The following is a 6,816-nucleotide window of genomic DNA, read 5'->3' as shown; positions in this document are numbered from 1 at the left end:
TTATTTAGGTCTTTTATGGGATAACCTGTGTGCTAGATTTATCTCAATCAGCAGTCTAGAGAGGTAATTTTTTGAAGGTGTTCACAGCAACCCTTCAGGAGGGTGTGGTCCATCATACCATATCGGAATAGAAGAAATGAACAGGGTCTCATCCTCTGTGAAAACAAAAGAAGAATCTCTTTTCCAAAGTATCATAACCTTAGATTCAAATTTTATTTTATTTTATTTTTTTTTCAGTGGTTCCAGATTTAATGGAGGTGCATGGGCGCTGCATCACACCCGAGGCTGAGGTGCTGCATTGCCAGGTGTGCAGCGTCTGCTTTTTGCAACTGAACAGAGGAACAGAGCATAAAACTAACAAGAAACAAGGCCCTCCTGCCTGCCTCTGAGACCTGGGTGTAGGGTCACCTTTGACCCCCTGAGCCTGGGCTTCCATACCCCCACTGCCCTTCTGAAGTTGATTCCTTCAGAAGAAGCCTGGCTAGGACAACCCCAAATGGGGTCAAACAGGAAGTAGGGAGCTCAGAGTTACTATCTAGAGCCCCTGTCCCAGCCATTTCGGGAACAATAAATACTGTGTGATAGTAGCAGGAAGGGTGTCCATGGGCTGGCTGGCCAGGCGCCTGCCCTCATTCTGTGCGCAGGATGATATGGATGCCCGAATCTGTGAACACTGGCCCACTCATCTCCCCTGTCCATAGAGCAAACGATGCATCCTCAAACGGTTTCTGCATCTGACCTCTGCTGAAGGCACCAAAATCTCCCCTGGCTTTGGCAGAGCTGCAGTCGCTGAACTGTGAGGCCAGAGATTCAAAATCTTCTTCTCCTGACTTAATCTTCTGGATGTAGCCATTGATCAGCTCCAGGGCCTCCTCCTTGCTTCTGGTGATCTTTTCCTGCTGCCAGGATGAGGGCCTCCGAGACTGGTTGTGCTTCACCAGCAAGTGTGAGCAGCGCACCCTGGCTGGCTCTCCCTGGCCATTCTTGCTACTGCCTCCAACACTGCTGCCGCCACTGGGCTGCTCCCACTGGCTGGCATTGGTGATGTGATTGAAGTAGTATACTCCACCTGAGCTGCGACTCATGCGCTTCTCCCAGCCCGGCGGCAGCTTCTCCTCGTCCGTCATCTTCCCTCCTGCCGCAGCTCCCGCTCTGCCTCCGCAGCTCTGACCAGATCCAAATTTTAAAGTCAAGGCATTTTCAAAATATCTATGTTGGATTAGTTCAGCAGCATTTATAAACAAATATCTTTTAGCAGCTGTTGCTCTTTTCTCAGCATTCAAACAATTCAAAGAGAGCATAATAGCATACAGTATCTGTGGGGAGCCGTTCCCACATACTCCATTGCAAGATGGCGCTGACCATCAGCACCACCACTGTAATCAAGCCAGTGTGCATGTGCATGGTAAATGACAGTTTACCTTGTCAAGCCAGTGCGCATGCACATAATAACTTTCCATCCCTTGATCTTTGCCTCTCCCGTGGCGTCATAGGGTTTGACAGGCTGCAGCCAGTCAGAGTTTGACACGTCCGAGGCGAGGACTGTTAAGCTATATAAGGGCTGGGTTTTCGACCCTTGAGGTCTTCGCTCTGTAAGATTATGCTCTCCCTCTCAAGACGCATAAAGCTTTTCTGCAGAAGGATCCTGAATGTGCCGCGTAGTTCTTGCTGGCGAGATGGTAGTGCGGGACAAGTATCAAGATTCTCTGTGTATTTTCCATCTTTGTACAACTGTATTTTGACCTCTACTTCATTTTTTTTACTTTTATTTTATATTCTCTGTATATCTTTGACCTGGAATAACTCTGTGGACCAGGCTGTCCTTGAACTCTCAGAGATCCTTCTGTCTCTGCCTCCCAGGCACTGGGATTAAAGGTGTGTCCTACCACACCTTGAAGTCACAGAGTTCAACTCCGAGGTCAATCTACCTCTGCCTCTGTGTTGGGATTAAAGGTGTGAACTTCCACACCCAATTACTTTCTTTCTTCCCTTTTTATGTTTTTTACTTTAAGAACTTTAATGTTTAGCATGCATATATTTTTAACACACTGTAAACAATTTAAAATTTTTCTTTGACTTTGAATCTTTCTTTTACTGTATATGTCTCTTTTTTGACCACACGAATCCTTAATTTAGCAAGCAATATCAGTAGGATTAAAGCCGTGGCTTTGCCAGCTAGATCCAGTCCATTCCTTAGCTTTCCAGCCTCATGGCTGAGGTACTGGCTGTAGCCATGTTTACTACAACAACTCTATGGCATTTCAAGGTCCCTGCCAGTAAATAAGTTGCAGCATTATGTCCACAGACAACACACAAGTCCTCTCTCTGTAGTTGGCCCTCCTGCCTTAAACAGTCAGAGTTTGCCCTGGCAGGATGGCCCAGAAAGCCGGCATTTTAAAACAGCACAACTTTTTTCTTGCTACAGCTGAAAACAAACAAGCATTCAGTCGGCTTTTATCAACACCATTTAAATGTTTCGTGGCAGGACCTCTTAAGAGCTGCAGGGTTTTGCAGCTGAAGCTGAGTTAGGAAGCCTCTCTTAGATAAGAGCGCTTGCTTGCTTCTAGCAAGCAGAGCAGACCCGAGAAATTGCTGCTACCAAGAAAACATGCTTTACTCTTTCCCAAGCTTTCTCAGGCTTTCAGTGGATTCAGTTGTCCACACGTTGGGCGCCATTCTGTAGTGGGAGCTGCAGGCTATGTTCCTGCCGCCCCAGCTCCTGGTCACCTGGCTAGCTTATGCCCCGAAATAATTACACGGAAACTGTATTCTTTTAAACACTGCTTGGCCCACTAGCTCTAGCCTCTTACGGGCTAATTCTCATATTTTGCCTAACCCATTAATAATCTGCATAGCACCACTAGGTGCGCTTACCGGGAAAGATTCAGCATGTCTGACCTGGCAGCTTGCTCCATCGCATCTGTTTCAGAGAGCAGAGCTATCGCGTCTGCTCGGGAGAGGGAAGCACGGCGTCTCTGAGCTCACTTCCTCTTCCTCCCAGCATTCTGTTCTGTTTACTCCACCCACCTATGTTCTAACCAATAAAATGGGCCAAGGCAGTTTCTTTATTTTTTAACCAATGACCTTCCTCCATCACATGTGGGTTGGAAGAAAAGAGAGGTTAGAAGGGGAAGAGGAAAAAAGAAGGGGAAGGTTGAGGAGAACTTGAGGGAATGGGATAGTCAAGATGGAGGAAGGACATAGATGAGAACAAGGAAAGAGATATCTTGACTGAGGGAGCCATTATGGGGCTAGCAAGAAGCCTGAATCTAGAGAACTTCCCAGGAATCCACAATGATGACTCCAGTTAAGACCCTAAGCAGTAGAGGAGAGGGTGCCTAAACTGACCTTGCCCTGTAGTCAGACTGAGGAATATCTTAAATGTCACCATAGAAACTTCATCCAGCAACTGATGGGAACAGAGGCAGAGACCCACATCAGCACTGGACTGAGCTCCCAAAGTCCAGTTGAAGAGTTGTAGGAGTGAGAATATCAGCAAAGAGATCAAGACCATAATTCGTATACCCACTGAAACAGTCTACCCGAGCTAATGGGAGCTTACTAACTCCAGCTGGACAGGGAAGGAACAAGAATAGTTCCAAATTAGTCCCTCTGAATGTGGGTGACAGTTTCTTGGCTGGGGCAGACTGAAGGGCCACTGGCAGTGAGACCAGAATTTATCCCTACTGCATGTACTGGCTTTTGGGAACCTATTCTCTTTGGATGGATACTTTGCTCAGCCTAGATATAGTAGGGAGGGCCGTGGTCTTTCCTCAAAGCAATGTGCCTACCCTCTCTGTGGAGTGGATGGAGGGTGGGGGGTGGTAAGTGTAGGGAATGGGAGGAGGGGAGGCAGTGGGAACTTGGATTGATATGTGTAATGAGAAAAGATAGTTTGTTTTCTTTTCTAAAAATAATAAATAATGGATAGATTGGAAATCTTTCTCCTACTGGTGGTAATTGTAGGGAAAAATGTACCTTTTGCAATGATGTTGCTGTGCTTGATTGGATATAAAAAAATTCCATATGTCCCTGTTTCCTTAGGAGACTTATCTTAAAGGCACATGAGCTGCACTGAGAATGCAAAAAGGGCAGGACTTAGTTTCTCCTTTCATCAGCTGATGTACAAATCACACTGTCAAGTTTCTATGTTCCCATCTTAGAGACTTCAGCCAGGCTAAACAAACAATTACCCAGCAACAAACACTATCCCCCAGTCTTCTCTGTTTTGTCTTGACGGGCAACCCCTGTCAGCTTGAAATTTACCTGTTCTCACAAAAACCAACTGTCTCCCTCAAAATGTTGGGTAAAAAAAGGAGAAGAAGGGGGAGCAGAAGGAAGTGGAGGCAGTGTGGAGGTCTGAAGCTCCATTGTTAAGAACTCTTGCTGTTCTTGCAGAGGACCTTGATGGAGGAGGGTCATCTACCACACCAACTCCAGTGTCGTCTGTGTGACATGACATATGTCATTATGCCAGACGGGAGCTACGTGTCCCATGGGACTAGGCTTCCTGGAGGTCAATGGCAGACAGCCTGGTATTAGCCACAGCTGAGGCATAGACAGGTTTCTCGATTAGCTGGCTATGCGGGATATGAGCTTTGCACAATCTCTTTTATAATAATGATATTCTATATATATACAAGACAAGGATCATTCTCTTCAGAAACAGCTCTGGGATAGGGAAGCACAGTATGAGGATGTATAAGACTACAGCAGAACCCTTGTCATACACAGGGTGTATGATGAGCAAGGGAATAGATGGGTTAATGTTGATGGACAAAGACTGTTATACTTTGAACTTTATGGATAGGCTTGCTAGATCCCAACCCCGATGATGTCTGCTGCATAAGAAGGTACTAAAAAATATATTTCAGCAGGTGCAGAGAACTGATTAGGTATATTTGGTCACTAGATGAAATAAAGGGTTAGGAAGAGGAAGGGCCATGATAGCGATAATGAGACAGAAACTTTCTATTCATAAGATGAAACCACTTGTCTGAGGTTTACAGTCCCAAGGACAAGATTTCCTCTCCTAAGGATGCTTTATGTCTAACACCTGTTCCTGATAATGTACTTTTCTTAAATATTGCTGATGTGACTAAAAGAAGCTTTCATACTGTGCCAACCAATGACACATGACCTTCTGATTTGTTCTTTGTTGGAATACTATATAATGAAAACATGAATTCAGTAAAATCGCAGCAGATTCCAACCACTCTCTTATGTGTTGTGTCTGTCTGTCATTCGCCGAACTTGTGCCTTCCTGTTACCAGGACTCTGCTTCTCCCACGGTCTGAGTGGCTCCCCTGAGCCGGTCCCAGGCAGTCATCTGTCTATCTGTTGCTTTCATTGGTTAATTAATAAAGAAACTGATTGGCCTGATAGGTCAAAACATAGGTAGGTGGAGTAGACAGAACAGAATGCTGGGAAAAAGGGAAGTGAGGTCAGACGCCATGGAGCCACCCGCCAGGTCAGACATGCTGAATCTTTCCCGGTAAGCCATTACCTCGTGGTACTACACAGATTATTAAAAATGGGTAAAGCAAGATGTGAGAATTAGCCAAGAAGAGGCTAGAGCTAATGGGCCAGGCAGTGTTTAAAGGAATACAGTTTCTGTGTAATTATTTTGGGTGTAAAGCTAACCGTGTGGGAGCCGGGCGGGATGAAAAACAGGCCTGCCCTCGCCTGATCACTACAGGACCTGGATTTCATTTCCCAGAATGCATGCCCAGTAACTCACAGCTGTGTTCCTCCCACTCCATGAGGCCCATGCCCTTCTTGCCTGGGAAGGGCACTTAAGAAAGAATTGTCTAGATTAGGTTAGCCTGCATACGTGCTGGTGAGGTGTTTTTCCATTTGACTTAAATGAGGTAGGAAGACCTTCCCTAAATGTAACAGCATCTTTGCACAGGCTGGACAAAATGAATAAAAGAGACAAGAGCAAGACGAGCTCTGGCATGCATGCATTAATCTGTGGTTCTTTGTGCATGACAGTGGATGTCATGTGACCAGTTACTTCAAGTTCCTGGTACCTTCAACATCCCTAAATGATAGACTGTATTCTGGGATTGTGAGCAAAATTACTGGATTATGGATGTTTGTCTTTCTTTAGAGTATTGGTTACAAGTTGCTATGGATAATGGTCAGGAAAAAAGCTAAACAAAGGTGATTAGATTCAGAGTTTTTGCTTGGTAAAAAAAAGGGGCAAAATGCGGTGGGACAATGGTCTTCTTACCCAGTAACGATTTATTGCTTGTATTGTTCTAATAAAATGCTGACTGGCCAATAGTCAGGTGGTAAGTATTTATGGGGCAATGAAAACAGGAGAATTCTGGGAAGAGGAAAGTCTCAATCTGCAGTTGTCATCCAGACAGGGAGGAAGAAAGATTAACTACCTCACTGATAAAAGGTACCAAGCCACATGGCTAACACAGACAAGAGTTATGGGCTAATTTTAAGAATTAAGAGTTAATAACAATCCTGAGCTAATAGACCAACAAGTTTATTATTAATGCATACCTCTGCCCACTTTTCTTTGGGACTGAACAGCTGTGGGACCAGGTAGGATAGAAACCTCTGGCAACAATAGTCCTCACCTTGAGGGCAAATACCTTCTAGTTTTTGCAACAGCATATGTTACTGTATCTGACAAACAGCAGATCCATAATGAATGCTCAGTTATTTCCCACCCTGTACCCCTTCTGTCTGTGGGGCATGGGAGGGTAAATAGCTCCTCCCTGGTGACATGCTGTTGAACTTCTTTTGTTGTGGATGTGGCTGGATGTCTGTCCTCCCAGATAGAGAGGACACTGAAGG

General features: G+C 45.2%; 1 pseudogene; it reads right to left on the bottom strand.

Moving 5' to 3' along the window:
- Nucleotides 1–210: 210 nt before the first annotated feature.
- LOC142840684 (peptidyl-prolyl cis-trans isomerase NIMA-interacting 1 pseudogene) lies at nucleotides 211–1,134 on the bottom strand (annotated as a pseudogene).
- Between the last annotated feature and the right edge of the window lie 5,682 nt (nucleotides 1,135–6,816).

This window comes from Microtus pennsylvanicus, chromosome X (assembly GCF_037038515.1).
Source record: "Microtus pennsylvanicus isolate mMicPen1 chromosome X, mMicPen1.hap1, whole genome shotgun sequence".
In the NCBI taxonomy this organism is placed as follows: domain Eukaryota; kingdom Metazoa; phylum Chordata; class Mammalia; order Rodentia; family Cricetidae; genus Microtus; species Microtus pennsylvanicus.
This window is presented reverse-complemented; position numbering and strand designations above follow the sequence as displayed.